The sequence below is a fragment of the Pipistrellus kuhlii genome, unplaced genomic scaffold (genome assembly GCF_014108245.1).
Source record: "Pipistrellus kuhlii isolate mPipKuh1 unplaced genomic scaffold, mPipKuh1.p scaffold_m20_p_63, whole genome shotgun sequence".
Lineage (NCBI taxonomy): Eukaryota > Metazoa > Chordata > Mammalia > Chiroptera > Vespertilionidae > Pipistrellus > Pipistrellus kuhlii.
The window spans coordinates 1,286,928-1,310,064 of NW_023425566.1; positions in this window are offsets into that span (position 1 = coordinate 1,286,928).

Consider the following 23,137-nt stretch of genomic DNA (forward strand, 5'->3'; position numbering starts at 1 on the left):
AGGGGCTGGGGCCAGAAGACACTCAGGGCAGCGGCAGCACCCAGGCCGCTGGGTCCACCCTGCAGTGACCAGACGCAGGCCTTGCAGGAGCAGTGAACGAAGCCTTGTGCTCCAGTGTCAGCTGGGCTCCCTTTATTTTCCAATTCCAGTCATCCACACACCATCTTCACCACTTGTTCCATCTTCATACCATCAGGTCCATCATTGCTCTATTTTTCAGGTCATTTTCTTTACCAGTACACTTTAAACAAACTTCTTATAACCGCTGTCAACACATCTGTATCCCCCTGACATATGGTAAACATTATGGAAGTAAAACAGTAAGCTCCAGTAGAGAGAGGGTGTGTCTGACTTGGGGGTCTATTTTCCAGCTGCTTTGGATTCTTATTCATTCCCTTCAAACTCCAAACGCACCTTTTCTTCTGAGCCAGTAAGCGGTGACCTTTATCTCTGAACTCACAGTGGACTGAAGTTCTCCCTCTGCTCCTTAAAATGCCTGGTACTCTCATTGATGCTCTCTGTCTTTCTTCTGAATTCAAATAACATATTCTTTCTCTTTCCCAATCATTTCGTTTTTGCTACATTCATTAATGCATTCATTCATTCATTCAACAAACAGCCATGATAACCCATTCTAGGCCAGTCCTCACCTCCAGGAGGTTATGCTCCCCCAGTGGTTCTCACCAGAGTGATCTCCTCCAGGAGACGTTTTGGCTGTTACACCTATGAAGGGGATGCTGCTGGCATCTAGGGGACAGAGGTCCAGGATGCTGCCAGCTGTTCTATGGTGCACAGGACAAAGACAGTCCCCCACCAGAGAAGTACTCCGCCTCCAATGTCAATGGTGTCACAGTGCAGGAACCCTGGGCTACAGCTAGCAGGCTGTCATCGCCTGGTTCAGTCCGCCTGTCTGGCCTTGATCTTTTGTCCTTCCATTCCCCAACTCAGTGGACCCTACAGCTACATCCACTACTCACTGTCCCTCCACAGGCCATGCACTCCCACACCCTGAACTTCGGATGCGATGTACTCTGCTTAGAGCACACTGCCCCTTTATTCACCCTGCAGAGTCTTACAGTACTGCAGTCTTGAGGCTGCAAATACTCCACTCCCGCTGAGAGCCTCGCGGATATGCCTTTGACCTAGCTCCTGTGCTTCAGTTGGCATTTTTACGAGACCTTGTTATTGTAGTTTGTGAGTGTGTGAGTCCACAACTGCAACTTAAAGTACAAAGTGATCTGTCTTAGGCCATTGGAGGACGGCAACAAAATATCACAGGGTAGGGGGCTCATAAACACAGAAGTTTACTTCTCCCAGTTGTGGAGGCTGGAAGTTGGAAGCCAGCATGGTCAGGTTGGCCATTTCTGGCCCGTGTCCTCCCCTGGTAGGAGGGGCCAGGAGCTCTCTGGGGCCTCTTTGATTTTAATTAATTAATTAATTAATTAAAATCTTCACCTGAGGATATTCTTCCATTGATGTTTAGAGAGAGTAGACGGAAGAAGAGACAGAGAAAGGGAAGCATCGATGTGAGGGAGACACATCGATTGATTGCCTCCTCTCTGTGCCCCAACTGGGAGTGGGGATCAGCATGCAACCAAAGTACATGCCCTTGACCAGAATCGAACCTGGGACCCTTCAGTCTGAGAGAGGATGCTCTATCTACTGAGCCCAACCGACTAGGGCTGGGACCTCTTTTATAGGACACTAATCCCACTCATGAGGACTCCACCCTCACGACTTAAGAGCTTCTCAAAGGGCCCGCCTCCTCATACCATCAGCTTGGGCATTAGGATTTCGACATATGAATTTTGGGGGAACACATTCAGACCATACTTCTGTGTTAGAGGGATGGGGGTGGGGTGGGTGGTACTTACCTTTCGAGTCCTTTTTTGAATCTTTTCTGTAATGTGGGCCACACAGGGAAGCAAGAGCCATCAAAACAAAATCCTCACTGAACCAAATACTTAGAAACACAGTGTCTGTTGAAAACACTGGTCTAGACCCTCCCCTGTGGAGCCCAAGTGTTTGCTGGTTAGCCTCTCACTGGCTGTCCATGGACCACAAAGGCTTGGAGAGTGAAGTGGAAAGTCTGGGAGAGGAGCAGGGTTTCCTCAGGGTGAGGAAGGTGATGCTGAAGATGCTCTCGGTCACACAGGAAACCGCCAGGAGCCGACATCATGCAGGACGGTCCCAGCCAAGGGGAGGAACTCACAAAGGAAAAGCATGTCATGAGACAGTGAGCGAATCACTAAGCACTGGGAGGACCTGCCGCAGGAATGACCAGGCCATTGAATGTTTCTGCAAAGATCTCTGTGACTGCAATTGGGCTCCAACATTCAAACGTCTGAGTTGTGCTTTTTATAGTCGCGCCTGTGTGTGTGTGTGAGGGGGGATTATGGCAGAAATTGGCACTTGGTTCATTTGAGATAATAAGAATTTTACCTCAATTCAAGGACAGTTTAACCTGTGTGTGCATATATATCTCACTAAACAAAATACGTCATATATGTATTATACATATATGAGTGGCCAGGTTATTATGATCTCTGAACGCATAATAATCTGGCCACTCAGTGTGTGTGTGTGTGTGTGTGTGTAGTAGAGGCTCAGTGTATGAATTTGTGCATCGGTGGGGTCCGGCCAAACTGGCCAGAGGGAGGGGACATGGGCAGTTGGCCTGTCTTTCTGCTGGTCAAACTCCTGGTGGAGGGGACAATTTGGATATTAGCCTTTATTACATAGGATATACCCTGAGTGGCCAGATTATTATGCATTCAGGTATCATAATAATCTGGCCACTCAGTGTATACATATGTATATGTGTGTGTAAATAAACTTATCATCATTTTATATTTCATTTTTCAGGATGAAGTGCCATCTACAATTTTTTAAAATTGTTCACTATGAAGTTTTGGTGTTGCTTTTAAGTGGATTCAATTAGCTTATTGGGCACCAATTATATATTAAGTATGAAGGCTTTCTTAGACCCCAAGAGCTGGGATTACATAGCAGGGTCAGTTAGGAGAAATAGTCATAAGTTTTCCAGGTGAGAAACAGCCAAGGCCACGGTGGAAGGGGGCAGGGAGGGTAATTGAAGCATCCAGGAGCCTTCCTGGTGCATATGTTCTCACATTTCATTGGTGGCCCAAGCAGCCTTAGCAAGTGGAGAGTCCGAGTCTGGCCCCAGAAAAATCCAGAGAGAAGCTGCCTGCACAACTCAAGCCTGAGACTTCAACACCCCACAGTGACTCCTCTCTGGGGCACCCCACTAGCCTGAGAAGGAGAGGCCAGACCTTTCTCCTGGCTCACCTGCTTGTCTCTGCATAGGGGACCCCATTTTAGGAATCTCACATAACTTATTTTATTTTCTTTTTATCTATTTTTATATTTTGAAATGTATTTTAAAAAAACATTATTCTTCATTATTGAAAGTGTTACATGTCACTTTTCCCTTGAGATAAACACCCTTCAGCTCACCTCACCCCTTTCCCCTGCCCCAGGCCTTCACTGCCCCATTGTTGGCATCCATGGATATTCCATATTCCATATAATAAAAGCCAATATGCTAAGTGTCTGTTAGACTGTTCTACCAGTCGTTATGATGTCCACTGACCACCAGGGGGCAGACAGTCTGACTGGTAGGTTAGCCTGCTGCTGGGGTCCAGTCAAATGGACCGGACACGACCTGGAGCCTCCTGCTGTCCCTACCCAGCTCCAATCTTGCACCGATGGGGTCCCTTGGCCTGGCCTGGGCCCTCTCGAAATCTGGGACCCCTTGGGGGATGTCGGAGAGCCAGTTTTGGCCTGATCCCCACAGGCCAGAGCGAGGGACCCCACGGATTTACAAATCTGTGCACTGGGCCTCTAGTATTCATACAAGATCCCTGGTTGATTACCTCTCAGCCATCCACCTTCCCCCGCCTTCCTTCTGAGTTTCTGCATTCTTTTCCATGCTTCCATGTCTCTGGATCCATTCCGTTCATCAGTTAGTTTTGTTACTTAGATTCCACATATGAGTGAGATCATGTGATACTTGTCTTTCTCTGACTGCCTTATTTCACTTATCATGACACTCTCCAGGTTCCTCTATGCTGTCTCAAAGGGTAAGAGATTTTTTTTTTTTTTTTTTTTTTTTTACTGCTGCATAGTATTCCATGGTATAGATGTACCACAGCTGTTTCCAGATCTTAGCTATTGGAAATTGTGCTGCTGTAAGGATAGGGGTAGATACATTCTTTCTGATTAGTGTTTTAGAATATATTCCTAGAAGTGGGATCACTGGATCAAATAACAGTTGCATATTCTTTTTTTATTTTTTTTTGGGAAACTCCACACTGATTTACATAATGGTTGCACCTGTCTGCATTTCCACCAGCAGTGTACTAGGGTTCACTTTTCTCCACATCCTCACCAGCACTTGTCATTTGTTGATTTGTTGATGGTAGCTATTCTAACAGGTTGAGTTGATACCTTATTGTCATTTTAATTTGCATCTCTCTGATGATTAGAGACTTTGAGCATTTTTCATATGTATCTTGGTAATCTGTATGTCCACTTTAGTTCCTTTCTTCTACTTAGGATTTTTCTTTTTCTTTAAAAAAATTTTTTTTTCTAGTTCTTTAAGTTGTAGGGTTAAATAGTTTATTGTTGACTTCCTTTTTTTTTTTTTTTTTTTTTTTTTTTGAGGTAGTGCTATGCACTTCCCTCTCAGGACTATGTTTGCTATGTCCCAAAAATTTTGTGTTGTTTTGTGTTCATTTGCATTTGTTTCCAGAAAGTTTTTTTTTTTTAATCAATCTTTATTGTTCATATTATTACAAAAGTTCCTCATTGTTTCCCCCCTCCACCAGGTTCCCACCCCACCCTTTGCCCTTTCCCTAACCCCCATTGTCCTTGTCCATAGGTGCACAGTTCCAAGAAATTTTTAAAATTTATTTCTTGATCTCATTGGTAACCCATTTATTGTTTAATAATGTGTTAGTTAGTCTCCACATGTTTAAATATTTTTGGGTGTTTTTACTGTAGTTGATTTCTAATTTCATTCTTTTGCTCTGAGAAGATGCTTGATATAATTTCAATTTTCTTGAACTTGTAGAGACATTTTTTATGTACTAACATGTGGTCTATTTTTGTGAATGATCCATGTGCACTTGAGAAGAATGAATATTCTACTGCTTTGGGTGAAATGTTCTATAAATATCAATTAAATCCATCTGATCCATTGTGTCATTTAGAATCAGTTACCTTGCTTTTTTTTTTGGCCTAGAAGATCTATCCAGTGAAGTCAGTGGTGTGTTAAAATCCCCTACTATGACTATATTGTTGTCTATATCTCCCTTAAAGTCCTGAGGAATTATTTATTTACTTACTTAGGTGGTCCTATATTTGGTGCATATAATATATATGTTTATCATATTATGTAGTCACCTTTGTTGTCACTTGTGGTGGCCTTAATTTTGAAGTCAATTTTGTCAGATATGAGCATTGCTACTGCAGTTTTTCTTTCTTTCCCATTTTCATGGAAAAAAATAATTCTATTCCTTCACTCTCTCTCTGTGTGTCTTTTGTTTTGAGGTCTCTTGTAGACAGCATATAGTTGGGTTATGTTTTTGTTTCCATCCATCTACCCTAGGTGTTTTGATTGGAGCACTTAATCCATTTACATTTAAAGTTATTGAGGAGAATCCAAGATGGCTGCTTGGGTAGGCAGCAGGCGAAAATCGAGGGCACCTTTCTCTCAGAGGCGCTTGCAACAAGTACTGAAGGAGCCTGAGTCTCAGGAGTCACATAGGGCGGGGCTGACGGAAGCCAAGGCTGTGGGCTCCACCCTGAAACCCTGCCCCATCAGGAAAGCTGCCTGCGAAAATGCCTAAACCAAATAGATCACAAACGAAAGAAATGGAGGACAAAAAGCGACTGGATATAGAGTTCAAAACCACACTTATAAAGTTGTTCAAGAATCTCCTAGAAAAGGCCGATAAAATAAACAAGACCTATGAGGATATGAAAAGGGATCAACTAGAAATAATAAGGGATCAACAAGAAATAAAGAATACATTCTCTGAAATAAAAAATATTTTACTGAGTCCTAAAAACAGAATGGAAGATCGCAAGAATCAAGTCAAAGATTTGGAACATAAAGAGCCAGAAGACACTCCTCCGCAGATGCAAGAAGGCCAGAGAATCCAGAAAGTTGAAGATAATGTAAGAAACCTCTGGGACAACTTCAAGCGAACCAACATCAGAATTATGGGGGTTCCAGAAGATGAGAGAGAGCAAAATATCAAAAACATACTGAAAGAAATAGTGACAGAAAACTTCCCCCACCTGGTGAAAGAATTAGACTTACAAGTCCAGGAAGCGCACAGAACTCCAAACAAAAGGAATCCAAAGAGGACCACACCAAGACACGTCATAATTAAAATTCCAAGAGCAAAAGACAAAGAGAGAATTTTAAAAGAAGCAAGAGCAAAGAAGGTAGTTACCTATAAAGGAGCACCTATACGATTGTCAGCTGATTTCTCAACAGAAACCATGCAGGCCAGACGGGAATGGCAAGAAATATTCAAGGTGATGAATAGCAAGAACCTACAGCCAAAGATAATCTATCCAGCAAAGCTATCACTCAGATTCGAAGGTCAGATAAAGAGCTTCACTAATAAAAAAAAAGCTAAAGGAGTTCATCACCACCAAACCAGAATTATATGAATTGCTGAAGGGGGTTCTTTTGGAAGAGAAAGTAAATAAAGATAAAAATTATGAACAACAAATACGTAACTATCAACAAGTGAATCTAAAAACCAAGGAAACTAAAAAAAAAAATCTGAGGAACAATATTAACTGTTGAATATAATAGAATCAGAGGTATGGAAGAGGAGTGAACTGTTTATTCTTGGGGAAAAGGGGGTGGGGAAAGGGCAGAGGGTGGGGTGAGAAGGGGGGGAAAGGAACATTTGTAATAATATGAACAATAAAAATTTATTTAAAAGCAAAAAAAAAAAATAAAGTTATCATTGATAGGCACTTATTTATCACCATTTTAACTCGGTATGACTAGGTTTCTATGTCCCTTTAGCATTTCTTGTAATGCTGGCTTGGTGGTGATGTACTCCTTTAGCCTTTTTTTTTTTTTTTTTTTTTTTTTAAGCTCTTTATTTGACTGCTTGTTTTAAATGACAACTTTGCTGGATATAGTAACCTTGGTTTTAGATCCTTGCTTTCCATTACCTTGAGTACTTCATGCCATTCCCTTCTGGCCATCAGAGTTTCTGATGAGTAATCAGGTGTCAGCCTTATGGAACATACTTTGTAAATAACCATTTGCTTTTCTCTTGCTGCCTTTAAGATTCTCTCTTTGTCTTTATTTTTTTGGCATTTTAATTATGATATGTCTGGCATGGGCCTGTCTTGGGGTTTTTGTGCCTCCTGGACTTGTGTGACTTTTTCCTTTACCAGATTAGGGAAGTTTTCTACTATTATTTCTTTTAAAAAGTTCTCTGTTCCTTTCTCCAGTTCTGTCTCTTCTGGTGCACCTGATATTCGAATATTGTTACATTTCACATTGTCCTACAGCTCCCTTATGCTGTCTTCTTGTTTTTTAATTGTTTTTTCTTTTTCCTGATTGAGTGATTTTTTTTTTCCTCTGAGGACATGTTTTTATACAGTTGTGACTTTTGAATTATGCAAAAGATTTAAATAAAAAACAACAGATTTAAATAAAAATGATAAAATAATCAGAACTGAACATAAATGAACCTACCCTTTCAGATAGAACATGCCTCATTCAAAAAATATTTCTTAATTGAACCAGGCAAATACTCTCTTTCAGCCTCCCGAGTGATTTTTTTTTTAAAACCTGTCTTCTACTTCACTGGTTTGATCCTCAGCTTCCCTTAATGTGCTGTGTATTCCTTCCAATGTGTTCTTTATTTATGCTATGTCATTCTATATTTCTGTTTTGATAGTTACGATAACTTTTCACATGTTGTTGAGCATCTTTACTATCATTCTGAACTCTTTATCAGATAAATTTATTATCTCCATTTTGTTTTTCTCTTTTTCTGGAAAATTTTATAACTTGGAGGTTGTTTCTTTATCTCATTTTGGCTGCCTGCTTCAGTTTGTGACTATGCATTAGGTAGATCTGCTATGCCTCTCAATATCTGGTGAGGGAAAGTGTCAAATGCTGTTTCTAACTAATTGTATCAGGCAAAGATGCAGAGCCTCCAGAAACCACCTCTGCCTACAGACTAATAGGATTTTGTCTTTTTTAAATTTTTTTTAATGATTTTGCCTTGAATTGTCCTCAGGCAATTATCCATCGGTATGATAAGAGTTATTTTTTAACAGTGTGGGCAACTGCTTCTTCCTGGAGGCTAATTGTTATTCTCAGTCTCTTAATGGGCCTGAGCAACTCCACACCACCGGGCAAGGTGTTTTCCAACAGGGTGGATCAACTGTTTCCTCCCAGGCAAGGTCGCCTGTATAGTGAATGTCTGTGTGAGAAAGATGACCTCCACAGTGTGAGGGAATGACTCAGCCCTGGAAGCCAGGGTGTCTGCCTTCTGAGTCTAACCCTAGAGCCCCTGATGGTGGCTTCTTCTCACACAGCTCCAGTCCACTCTGCTCTACCATTGCCAGAAGACTAGATGGGTGGCTCCACAGGGAATTTTGTGCATTGGCCCTTTAATAGAGTGCCTGAATTTCCAACCATCTCTCCCTGGTAGACAGCAACCCTGCTGCTTTTCACAGCCAGATGTTATGTGTGTACCCTCTCAGTTGTGGTGCTCTGTGCTGGGGGCCCCACCTCGGGGATTAGACCCCAAAGTTCCCAGTGGCAACTCCCACCACTGAGATATCTCTCTGGAAATTCAGTCTGTTGGAGCCCGGATAGCCCCTTCTTGCCTCTGCACTTCCTACCAGTCTCTATGCAATCTCCTCTCCAATGAGTTTTTCTGTATTTTATTTGTTGCCAGGGTTCTTGTCCCAGTCTTACAAAGGGTTCTACAGTCTGGAAAAAGGGGCTGATGCATAGATTCAAGAAGGAGTCCAAAGACTAAAGATACTTTTGATTTTGGGAATCAGAAGATTTTCAGCTAAAGGATTTGAAAGACTACTTCTTGTCTAAGGACCCCATGCTATTTATTAAGACAATTTGTCCTAAGGCAAGGTGGAGACATACACTTCAAAGGGTATGGTTTCAAAGGGTAGGTTTACAGAAGCATTGTGAGTTTGGGGAATAGCCTACAGCTGCTCAGGTGTTTGGCCAACAGGAGGCAATAACATGCCCTGAGCTGTCTGGCAGTTAACAATCCTATATACAAATCTTTAGGTTTGGGGAAAAGTCCTGAAACTAGTTTCCAACAGGTAATTACATTTGTAGCTCAGCCCTTATTGAGGCTCGCCTTTTGGTGAAACTCTTGTAATTATATGACATGCTGGAATTGGTTCTCGGCAATTTGTAACTTCAGTTTGGTCCTGGGAATATTTCTGTGTAGCATCCACTTACCCCACCACCATTTTAAATGCATATTACTTCTAATTTAATAAGCATATTGGGTCAAATTCAATTTTGTTCACATTAATGATGGAAGATTTCAAGTAATTGTCCAGAATTCCTAGCTATACTTCCCCCTAACCCTTGGTTTTCTGTTTACCCAAGTACCTAATCTAGGTTACCCAGAATTCCTGTCCTAAGAAGTGAATCTCTTCTCCTGGAGGACTTTGACTACTCCAGTAAGTCCTCATCCTGAGAAATTAAGGGTATCCTTCCTTAAAGCTGAATCAATATGTGCTGTTTGCATGCTGCCCATTGGAGGCAGTCCTCACGGAAATGAGCTCCACTCTCTTTCTATGCTGAAAGCGCTCCCCACAGACAGCTCCCTCACACACACTGTCAGGGGTAGAACCTGGCCAGAAATTGACCCTGAAGCAATCAAAATGTCATTCTTGCCCATGTGCCCTGAACAGAACAGCTTTGAAACCCCTTAGTTCATGTTCGTTTAATGAATTTTGTTTGGTCCCTATGACTGCACCAGGAGGTGGGAAGGTGAAGGAGCCCACCAGCCAGCTGCCAAGTGTTTAAAGATCAGAGGAGACCCACCGGAGCACTCGTATGCATGTAGGTATGAGCTCTCTTTTTGTTTTCTCTTGAAAAGGACAGTTCTTATCTGAAGCCATCCAGACAGTGACCTGCTGTTTGGTGACAAAGGTCAACCCTTAGGAAGTGGACTGCCTGTCGTCGAGAGAGGGGTGACAGTCTGCATGGAGGCTCACTCTCTCTCAGAGAGGCGCCCGTACAGTAGCAGAAGGGAAGGCGGCCTGGCTCTGTGCTGTCTGTGGGACATGGCGGTCTCCTCCGTTTTGGGGAGACAGATTAGTTCTCTCTCTTTGCTGGAGGCCAACGGCCAATCCAGAAGCAGACACAGCCCGGTGGGGCTCCCTTTCTAGTGCCCCGTCCAAAGGGGACATTGGAAACGGAATGACAAATGCATAGTGGCCGGGGCGGATCCAAACAGCTTATTTCTGTGCGGTCAATCGGCACGGCTTTATCTCAATGACCTTTCCGATATAACGTTTTAGTGGCCAACAGCCCGAACACCGAGGGAGAGAACAATCATAGCTGCTGCTTCCTTCCTGAGAGCAATTAGTTGACTGCAGTTTCAAAGGACCCAGCCGCCATCTCTTTCAAACCCCTGTGGTCCAACCTGATCAGAACCCTCCATGATGAGTACGTGGGAGTGTTCTGGGATGGATGAATATTTTTTCTCTTTCCAAAGCAGCTTATAGCACATATATTCTCTCATTTGCCAGAGTGACATCTTGTAAAGAAATGAAGTAGAGACTATTACTCCTGTTTATAGCTGAGAACTGGGAGCAAAGGGGCCTGGGAGAGAGCCAGCAGGTGCCCGAGGCAGAGCAGTGTCCCGTGGGTCAGTCTAGGAAGATGGATCTTGAAGGCCAGAGCAGGAAGAGGCCGGGGCAGCACCCCATGTAGTGTCCCAGAGTGCCCACAACCAAAACTGCCTTCATTAGAGAGAATAGCTGCTTGCTTGGTTCCAAGGCCCAGAAAAAAGTGTTGAGTCATATGTTCTTGTAAATCAGTGCATGGCCTTATTAGAAAAAGTGCCAGAATGATTGATTAGGAAAGAGCCAGCCAGCCTGGGTTATTGCTTTCCTTGTGAGCTGCAAGTTTGTTTAAAGTCAGAATGTACCCCAAACTACCCTGCTCCCATTTTTCATCAACAAAACCTTTGAGAAATGCATGTGCTGGAACCACCACGGAAGAGGGAAAAGTAAGACATTTTCTTAAGGGCCAGGAACACAATGTAAAGTATTGATTCCAACCAAAATCATGCCCTTCTAGGGACTGTGTTACGTTAAACAACGATGAAAATATTGAGCACTTGCAGGCTGAGAGACCACAGTGGGATCTTAGATTCATGCTGACCTTTCTCCCAAGTCCTGAGACACCTGGTATTCGGGGCCACAGAGGCGCCCTGAGCACAGGTTGATGATGTTTGAGTGTCCACAAGCCCAGGCTTTGTCTCCCCTGCCTCGTCGGTGCACAGAGAGTGACCACGCAGGGAAAGCCTGAGGTAAGAAGTAACTTCAGTGGGTTCTCATTTCTTCCTATGGCACTGACTCTATCTGTGAAAAAGACACAGATCCTCAAAGAGCTTTACTAGTTATTTACATCAGCCAACTGGTGTCCTAGCACAAATGCCTTCAGATGTCGGCACAGATAACAGGCTCAACCAGCATGTAACATTAGTTGTACATCTACTAAGAAGATGTTTGGGGCAATAGTGGTTTATTTAAGAAGACAGTATCTTGTATGTGTTATTTAAAATTAATTCCAAATACAAAAGTCAATAGCTTTCTATCGTACCAAGCAATGATCACTTATAAACGATAATAGGAAATTTTCATTGAAAATAACCCCTAATATAAAATACCAGGGAGTAAATCTCAATAGGAGAGGAACAGGACCTCTGTGAAGGGCATTACAGCATCTTTCAGAAGAATGTGACAGGAAGCCTGGCTGGGGAGGACGCTGAATGTTTGGTGCTATGCATCCTCCGCAAGTTAGTTTAATGAAATTTCAACCCAAATCCCAATAGGATGCTTTTGGACTGGGACAGAGTGATTCTAACATTTATTTGGAAGAATAAAGAGATGAGAACAGCCAGGAAAGTTTTGAAAAGGCAAAGAAAAAATTGGTTTACCAGGTATATAACGTATTTTGCAGCAATAGTAGCTAAAATAGTGTGATGCTGGGCGAAGATGGGTAGAAAGGATAGCCTTAAAATTAACGTTAGTGTGTATGATATTTTAACCAGATTTCAAATCCAAGGGGAAAGGGTAGATTAGTAAATAAATTGTGCTGGGACAGTCCATTAAATACGTGGGAAAAACAGAAAGTTGTATTATCTCAGTCTATACACCTAAATCCATTCTAGATTAACTAAAGAGATAAATATTAAAAACCTAATTATTTATACCAATTCAACTTCATAAATTGTACTGATCACAAATATAGAAAACATCAAAAACAGCATTAGAAAGAAAAATACATGAAGATCTTTGCCACAAATTTGATAGATTGAGTTAATTTTCTTAATTTATAAAAAGACATGTAAACTAATAAAACTCCATCAAATCCTTTAGAAAGTAAAAATACCAGGAACATCCCTAGCTGGTTTGGCTCACTGGATAGAGTGTTGGCCTGTGGACTGAAAGGTCCCAGGCTTGATCCCGGTCAAGGGCACATGTCTGGTTTCGGGCTCATTCCCCAGTAGGGAGCGTGCAGGAGGCAGCCAATCGATGATTCTCATCCTTGATGTTCCCATCTCTCTCTCCTCCTCTCCCTTGTCTCTGAAACCAATAAAAATATATTTTTAAAAATACCAGGAACAAACAGTCTGTAGGAAAAGTGCAATTGGTTAATAGATGTGAAAAACACCTAGCTGCAACTGGTGATACAACAAATGCAAATAAAAATGCACTTTGGTATATTAAATTAGCAATGATTACAACATCACTCTTATTCAGAGTTGATGAAATAGGCACTTTCATACACTTCTGTTGAAGTGTATATTGGTACAACCTGATTGGAGAGCAATATCTATCCAGAGCCTTTTTGTTCTTGTGATTCCCAGTGTAGGAATCTATCATAGCAAAGTATTCAGAAATATGGACAAAGATCTAGATCACAGAGTTATTTGTAATCATGTAAATTTAGGAAAAACTTATAGGTCCAAAAGATGATTAATTATTGGTTCATGAAGGAACAAAAGTAGTCTTTCCAGAGGAGGGAAGAGGAAGGAGGGAATTATGGGGAAAAGGGGAGCTTGGATAGAATTAGGGGTGTGTGTAAGTTCAGTGTGGCCAGTTTGGAGACTGTATGTTGTGTGCTTGGTCATGGTCGATGTGAGGCATGTAGAGAGCATAGGAGGAAGCGAGGTTCAGAAGCTCTTGTATAGTTGTCTATTCTCCTCATGAGAATTTAAGCTATAGGGATTCTATGTTGGTCGTCTTTATATCTGCCTAAGCTCCTATTAGGTGCTTAATGAATATGTTAATTAATAAATACATAGATTTCTTTCAGAAGTTGAGTGACTTTGAGTTCCATGTCACCGAATTGTGTTATTCCATAGCCAATGAAAACCCAGCAACATTTCTGAGGGAGAAAATTAATAAAGACTCTTCCTAACTAACGTGATTGATTCATTTTTATGTCGTGCATTAAGTGATATTTTAAAATACTTATTTGGGCTTCAGTCAACAGGGAGTGCACCTATGCTGGAAATTCTAACATTAATGAAGAATAATACTTGTTTATTGATCTATTGCTTTTAAATTCTGTTTATTATCTCCTTCGTGCCCCTCCTTTTTTGCTCAAAGAACAACAATTTTTCACTTCTCACTCCCACACACATACACTCAAAACCACATTACAAGGTTGAGTATTAAAAAGTATTAATTTAATATTGCTATTTATTATAGTTATTAAAAGTAAGTGTGACATTTTAAAGAAATTGGTGCCATGTGAAGAAGAGATTAACTTAAATTGTGCTTATTATTTACTCAAGACACATTTTTCATCAGAAAAGGGGAGAGAGTACTGGAAAATGTTTATAAAGTGGCTTAAAACAAAAGGGCAATATCAGCTAAAAAATGATCACAGAGGTAAATCAAATTTAATCAAAAGCTTAAAAACTTTTGTAGAAGAAAAAAATAGTGAAACTAAAATAAAAAGAAAAGCACTATGTGTAAATAAAAGGCAAAATGCTCAAAAGAGATTATAAAAGATATTTCAACACTGTGCTGCTCATGGATACCATACTTACAAAAAGTCACACAGACAACCTCAAATTATGTTTCTACAAAGACATAGCAATGGTAGTAAATATAGGAAAGCATAGGTTGCAATAATAATATAACTTAAGATAAAACATATTAAGTGAAATAAGTTTGTAGTTATACAAAGATAAATAATACAAACATAAGATATAATAATTTTGAATTTACATGCACCAAATAACACAGCAACAAAACATAGAAAACAAAGAATGCAATAACTTCATGTAAAAACAAATAAAAATGGAAGAGCATTAAATTCCTTATAACAAAATCACAACAAGTAAAATAGACAAAATTCTGTAGTCTATAAATGAGATATATTTCTGTATAATTGCTCAAAAAACATTTACAAATCTTATCACTTGATAGTTTACATACAATTAAATAAATAAACTTCACTAGAGCTTTCATGGGCTCCATTCTAACCAAAATACAATTGAAAGTTGAAATTAAGAGTCTTAAGAATAAACAAACAAAATTTCAAGTTACTCAGGTATCTATAATAATAAAAGCATAATATGCTAATTAGACCAGACATCCTTCCGGATTAAGCAACGGAAGGTGGGGCTGAGGCAGAGGCAGCCGCCTGTGTAGTGCAGGCCAAGCCCCTTGCACAAATTTTGTTCTTCGGGCCTCTAGTTTTAAAATAACCTCCTAAAGAACAACTGGGACAATTAAAAAATAAAAAAACTCAGCAAACGACAGCTTACAAATAAGAATAAGAATAATATACATATCAAAATAATGCTTAGAGAAAATATTAATAAAAGCTTTAAATGTTTTATTTTAAAATTAAAAATGAAAGTAAATATTTGACTTAATATCTTAGAGAAGAAAAAAACACAATGTGATAAATAAAAGGATAAAGTCATAAATTGGAAAGCAAAAATTAAAACTCACAAAACAAATGCTGATTCCTTAAAATTTTAACAACATAGACCAAATTCTGAGATCTAATCAAGAAAAATAAAAAAATACATATAAAAATAGAAATTAGAAAAGAAATAAAAGCTCTATTAAAATAAAAAGTATAAGAAACAAATTCCTCCAAGTATGCTACTTGTATTTGTAATTCTCAGAGAAATGGGTAATTTCATAAAACTTAAAATTCCTAAAATTTATTAAAATCAAAGTAAATATTTAGAGATTGATGAGAGGTAAGAAAAATAAGAAAGTCATCAAAGAATTATTCCAATTTCAATAAAAAGGCTCAATCAGAGTGAATTTTAAAAATATAAAAAAAATAGGTTATACTGTGTTACAAAGAGTGTTCCTGATGGAGAAACACTAAATACAGATCTGATAAAGATAAATACCCCAACTAATTAGTCAATGTCAGGAATATAGATGGGGAAATCTGAAATAAAACCCATCAAAAGAGCATCACATTACAGAGTAAAATATATTCCTGAAATGCAAGAATGGTTCAATGACAAAGTCTTATATGAATGAATAAAAATAAAATAAAACTCTCTATATGGTCATTTTCATAGATACTAAAAAAATCATTTGAAAAAATTCAACACATTTTAACTACACCTTTTAAAAAAGAAGTATACTTTATAGAGACAAAATATTGAATTTCAGCTGATAGAACGTGTAAATGCACTACAAAAAGTTGCCAGATAGAGAAGAAATATCTAAAATTGCCAGATAAAGCCGGGACCGGTTTGGCTCAATGGATAGAGCGTCAGCTTGGGGACTGAAGGGTCCTGGGTTCGATTCCGGTCAAGGGCATGTACCTTGGTTGCGGGCACATCCCCAGTAGGGGGTGTGCAAGAGGCAGCTGATCGATGACTTTCTCTCGTCGATGTTTCTAACTCTCTATCTCTCTCCCTTCCTCTCTGTACAAAATCAGTAAAATATATTTTTAAAAAAATAATAAAATTGCCAGATAAAGAAGAAATATAAAAAATTAATAGCTTTCTTGATGTACCTGGATTAACACTTTATTAAGTATAGCAAGAAAGAAATTATAAAAAGGAAATTAATTGTAAGTTTATTACTCAGGAATAAACTTAATAAGGGATAGTGTATGAAAAATAACTAAAAATGTACTGGGAAGTCAAAGGAAGACAAAAGAATGTAGAACAATGCTGTGTACTAGAAGAGAATAAATTTTCTAAGGATTAGCATCCTTCTCAAGCCCAATTAAAATCCTTCGAAGATGTTAAAGAGAACAAACAACTTCAGTAAATAATTATAACGCTCCTTAGGAAAAGATGGCCATAGGAAGATATGAACAATTAAAAAAGGTGAAGACCAGTCAAGCTGGCAGAGATGGACTTACTTTGAAGCTAATGAAGCTTAAAGTTCTCTGCCCTTACCATGTGGACCCTCCTAATATTTTCTTTATGAGTCCCCCAGATGCCACAAGATTTAATTCTACCATGCCTGATATAAAATTATGTTATAAACCTACAATGATTCCAAAGGTTAACAGATAAAAAAAAAGAGGCACAACAACAACAACAACAACAAAACTCACCCCCCAAATGAAAAAAACAAAACAACTAAATAATAAAAAAGAAGACTACCTAGTGGTGTATAAAACTGAATCAATAGAATAGAAATAGAAAAATGGCTAGAAAGAAATCCATTGCTATGTAAAATTTAACTATATGAGAAAGGGTCACAGAAATGTGATGAAGAAATGAATAATGTAATATACAGTATTGGGTAACAGTTTAGGTGATGTTCAAAATAATAACAACAGTATGGTATGGGTATAAAAACAGATGCTAGCCATTCCCACCAGGGGCCATTGCACAGGTGGGTGTGACATATTCCAACCCTGGCTTAGATTAGGAAACATGTGAGATCTGTGTGTTGTACTGTATTGAACTTCAGATGGACTACTTCATTAGACATAAGATATTTGATTCTGACCAGATATCTGGAAGAATGATACAACTTTCTAAAGATTGCACCAAACATCTGACTTTTATAACACTTTTATAAAATGAAATGAGCAAAATCAAGAAGGAAACAGCTATTTTGGGGAAAAATGTGGAAATGAAATATGACAAAGGGTTAGTATTTTATTTATTTATTTATTTTAAAAATAAATCTTTATTGTTTATATTATTACAAATGTTCCTCACCCCCCCCCCACCTCCATTGCTCCCCTCCACCAGGTTCCCACCCCACCCTCTGTCCTTTCCCCACCCATCATTGTCCTCATCCATAGGTGCACAGTTTATGTTCAGTCTCTCCCCACATCCCCCTCTCCCCTTTTCCCCGAGAATCGTCAGTCCATTCCCCTTTCATACCTCTGATTTCATTATATTCAACAGTTAATATTGTTCATCAGATTTTTTTTTAATTTCCTTGGTTTAGGAAATTAAAAAAATTAACTATCAACTTGTTGATAGTTAGGTATTTGCTGTTCATAGTTTTTATCTTTATTTACTTTCTCTTCCAAAAGAACCCCCTTCAGCAATTCATATAATTCTGGTTTGGCAGTGATGAACTCCTTTAGCTTTTTTTTTATTAGTGAAGCTCTTTATCTGGCCTTCGATTCTGAGTGATAGCTTTGCTGGGTAGAGTATTTTTGGCTGTAGGTTCTTGCTATTCATTACCTTAAATATTTCTTGCCATTCCCGTCTGGCCTGCATGGTTTCTGTTGAGAAATCAGCTGACAATCGCAGGGGTGCTCCTTTATAGATAACTACCTGCTTTGCTCTTGCTGCTTTTAATATTCTCTGTTTGTCTTTTGCTCTTGGAATTTTAATTATGATGTGTCTTGGTGTGGTCCTCTTTGGATTCCTTTTGTTTGGGATTCTGTGCACTTCCTGGACTTGTAAGTCTAATTCTTTCACCAGGTGGGGGAAATTTTCTGTCACTATTTCTTTCAGTATGTTTTCAATATCTTGCTCTCTCTCATCTTCTTCGGACCCCCATAATTCTGATGTTGGTTCGCTTGAAGTTGTCCCAGAGGTTTCTTACATTATCTTCAACTTTCTGGATTCTCTTGTCTTCTTGCTTCTGCGGAGGAGTGTCTTCTGGCTCCTTATGTTCCAAATCTTTGACTTGATTCTTGAGATCTTCCATTTTGTTTTAGGACTCTGTATAATATTTTTTATTTCAGACAATGTATTCTTTATTTCTTGTTGATCCCTTATTATTTCTTGTTGATCCCTTTTCATCTCCTCATAGGTCTTATCGACCTTTTCAAGGAAATTCTTGACAAATCTTATAAGTGTGGTTTTGAACTCTATATCCAGTCTCTTCTTTTCCTCCATTTCTTTTGTTTGTGATCTATTTCTTGTCTTGGCATTTTCACAGCTTCCCTGAGTTGGTAGGGTGGCTTTGTGTGCTAAGGTGTCCTATATGGTTCAGTGAGTCAGCCTCCCAGTTACCTGAGGTGGTCAGTCTTGGTGTAGCCTTTTGTGGGATGGGTGGGCAGTCTTGTTGTTAAGCCTTGCTTGTTGTTGGTATCACTGGAAAGCATTGATCTCCAAGCCAATTGGCTATGAGGATCAGAAGTGTCTCAGCTAGGAGGGTTTCCTTATTCCACTTGGATGGGCAGAGTCTCTAGGTGGCACAGCCAAGCTTTGTTGAATCCCGCACAATTGGTTGCAGGCATGCGCACCTCTTTGGTATAGGCGCAGACAAGCTTTAGATTCCTGTCTGCCCCTCCCTAGGAGAGTCCTACTGGCAGCGGACGAGGAAACTAGCCACTGGAAGGGCCTCTGTGCTCTGCTTGGATGGGGCGGGGTCTCGGGTGGTGCAGACAAGCTTTACTCAGTCCCTCCCTATGAGGGTCTGGCTTCTGAGTCCCGCAGTAATGGCCTCTGGCTTCACACACCTCCGAGAGATTCCCGCCCACTGCCGGACAGTCTGGCCTCTACCTGTCTGGGACCGTCTATCAGTGCAATAGGGTGGTTCTGTTTTCCTCCTGAACCAGAAAGCCAGCCGGGCATTAGCTGTCCGCCCTCTCCATGCAGGGAGTAAGTGGGTAGCAAACTTGGCCTGCCCTCTCCGCGCTCCGCAAGCAAGCCGGCAGCAAACTCTGTGACCGCTTTTTCATGTGCACAGTTTTCTATACCTTCACAGTTCCTGAGGTTCAGTGGGCCTTCTTTCTCCTTCCCAGATGGTAGAGCCTCCCCTCAGCCAGCCATCTGGCGCTTCAGGGTGATGTTTCTCCTGTTTTTCAGTTCTAAATTCAAATTTGTTGTGGTAGGCTGCATTTGGGTGTCTGCCCTATGCCGCCATCTTAGTTCTCTCCCGCAAGGATTAGTATTTTAAAAACTCATTTCAACATAAACTAATAAAATGGAAAATCCAGTAAACAAGAGACCAAGTTCATAAGTAGACAATGTACATAAGAACAGAGATTAAACAAACATATGAAAAGGTGTTGGGCTTTCATATGAATTTAATAATGCTAAGTGAGAGCAATAGATTAAAAACAGTTCACAGTTTCAAAACTGTTTAACAAGACAATACCCATTGCTGGTTTGGCTATTCTTACACTGGTAACTGTGTATGTTATAGGTAATCATTTTCTTTTGAACAGAAACGAAAGGCATATATTGGCAATATCTTATCTAATAAAAGAGTAATATGCAAATTAAACATCACACCACCACATCCACAAAGCCAACCCACAAACCACACCCACCAGCCAATCAGGAGAGAGTATGCAAATTAACCCAACCAAGATGGTTGAGGCTACAGAGATAGCAAGAGGGAGGCTTGGTTTTCCCCTGCGATGGAGAAATCTAAGCTTTCCACACACTCAGGTGGACCCATGTTTCCACTCCAGTCTACAAAGTTTCAATTATAGAAGATAAATAAATCCCAACAAAAATGGCGATAGCCACGGAGTTGGAAAGAGCAGGAGGTTAGGGTTGTTCTCAGCGATGGAGGAAGCCAAGCTTCTGGAGTCCTGGCCTTCTTTGGCCTCCACTTAAAGCTACAAAGTTTCAATTATAGAAGATAAATAAATCCCAACAGAAATGTCTGCTGCCAATGAGTGAGCAGAAGGCTTGGCTCCACTTAAGGCTACAAAGTTTCAATTATAGAAGATAAATAAATTGCAGAAACCAAGACCTCTGGTTTGGTTGCCGGGGGATGTGGCCAGCCTGAAAACCACCACAGGCCCCTTGCCCAGCCTGCCCCAAACCCCAAGGGGAACCCCCCCCCCCCCCCGCTTGATCTGGGACACCCTTAAAGGCAAACCAGCCAGCCCCCATCTATGCACCAAGCCTGTATCCTATCTAATAAAAGAGTAATATGCAGATTGACTATCACTCCAATACACAAGATGGCTGCCCCCATGTGGTCAAAGATCCTGCCCCCATCTGGACACAAGATGACCACCGCAAGATGGTCAGCAGGGAAGGGCAGTTGGGAGGGACCAGGCCTGCAAAGGAGGGCAGTTGGGGGTGATCAAGTCTGCAGGGGAGGGCAGTTAGGGGTAACCAGGCTGGCAGAGGAGGGAAGTTGGTGGCAACCGAGCCTGCAGGGAAGGGCAGTTGGGGGGACCCAGGCCTGCAGGGGAGAGCAGTTGGTGGGGGGGGGGGTGGGACAGGTCTGCAGGGGAGGTCAGTTGGGGGCAAACAGGCTGGCAGGGGAATGTTTAGGGGGTGATCAGGTTGGCAGGCAGAAGCCTTAGGGGCAACCAGAAAAGCAGGCAGGCGAACAGTTGGGAGCCAGCAGTCCTTTGAGAGGGATGTCTGACTGCTCAGTAGAATCAGGCCTAAATGGGCAGTTGGACATCCCTTTAGGGGTCCCAGATTGGAGAGGGTGCAGGCTGGGCTGAGGGACACCCCTGCTTCCCCACCTCGTGCACGAATTTTGCACACTGGGCCTCTAGTAAAAAATATAATAATGAAAACGTTTCTTCCTTTTTACTCCATAATTCCACATCTGAGAAAAAGCATAGTACACAAGAGGGTAAGGAATGTCGAGATGGAAATGCTAGGTGTGACTCCTGATTTTAATACTCTCAAACTCCAGTGATTCCAGGAGAGTTGTTTACTTTCCATCTGCTCCTCAGTTTCCTCATTTGCAAAGTTGGGATTCTCACATGATTCTCAGAGAGTTCTAGTGAGGGCTAAAAGCACCGAACTGCGTACATGCATGGGAAAACCTGTTTCCAGGACATTTCGTATCTTTGCCCAAGAGCTTCAGTCTCCTCATCTGTAACACGGGGATTATAATACATATTTCACAAGCTTGTTGGGATATTGAAATCTGATATTGCATCCATTCATTCATTCATTCATTCAACCACCAGGGTCTAGTAGTTACAGATGCTGTAACCATACCTGGGTGCTGGCCACATTGGGGTGAGCCAGACAAGTCCAATCGAGCATGCTGTGCCCACCTGGAACTGAGCCCACGTAGAGGGCCGCCTGAGAAGGCACATGGACATTCTTTAAATTGTTAGCTGAGCCGGAGGCACTGGCAGGGTACCTTTGTCCAGGTGTCAGCAGGGGCAGGTCTAGATATGTAAATCCAGAAATGCTAGGGCCTAGTTAAGTATGCAAATAAGCTCCTTTGACCCTATAAATAAACCTGCGTGGCTTGGGGGTCGCCTTGCTGCCTCTCCATCAGAGAGGTGGCGCCCACCTAGAGCCCAGCTTGATGAATCTATTTCTGCCTCTTGTGTCTTTCTTTCTTTAATTTCTTAATCCAGAGCTCCTCTACTTAGGAACCTGTCATTTTTCCGTGATGGACACAGAAAACAGAGAAACAGCCCCCTGCAAGCCCAGTGACAGGACTGTCCTCGGATGCCTGTGCACACTTCTCAACAGACATACACACGCTGGAATTAGCAGTCTGACTGGTGCACACTGCACTCCGCCCTCAAGGGTGACTTCAGATTGGCATTGCCTTTCTGTGCCCTGAGGATAGGGGGTCCCAATGGGCCTTCCTCCCGTTGGGCGGCTGAGTGACTGTATGCAGAAAGGTTTCCGAGGGTCATTGGTTTAAATGGATGATCTGACGTCACCTAAAAACATCCAACACCAGAAGAGCCACAGGCCCACCATGTTGTATTCACTTGGAAGGATCATGAAAGACAAACATGTTAAATCTAATATTTCATGGGGAACAAAACTGGAAAACAAAACTGCATACACATCACAATACTTCCACAGTGAAAGCAGGTGTAGACAAACCAACTTTTTGTTATGGTAGGGGAGGCCTGGGGGAATTAAAAAAATCCCTTTAATGATTGGAAAATATTATGTTAGCAATAAAATGACAATAAGCGAAAGAAAGTGGTTACTGTGCAGAGAGGGAAAAATAGGTGATTTTCTTTAATTTTTTTAAAAACGTGTTTTTATTGGTGAGAGAGATAGAGATAGAGATAGAGAGAGAGAGAGAAAGAGAGAGAGAGAGAGAGAGAGAGAGAGAGAGAGAGAGAGACAGACAGACAGACAGACATCTATGAGAGAGAAACATCGACAGGCTGCCTTCTGCATTCCCCTTCCTGGGGACTGAGCCTGCAATCGGAGCAGGTGCCCTGACAGGAAACTGAACCAGTGACCTCTTGGTGCATGGGATGGTGCTCAACCAACTGAGCCACACCAGCCAGGGCTTCCTTAGCTTTTTTGTTTTGTTGTTGAAGTGTAACTTACGAACAGTAAAATGCACTTATGTGTCCAGTCAGTGAATTTTTACACATGCACACCTGTGCTTAAACTCCACTCAGATCAATTCGTAGGGCAATTAAAAGCAGGTGATTTTAAAGGGAAAGAATAGTTTTGGTGGATACTGAGAGGGTGGACGGTAATAATACAGGGTATTATTTTGCAGA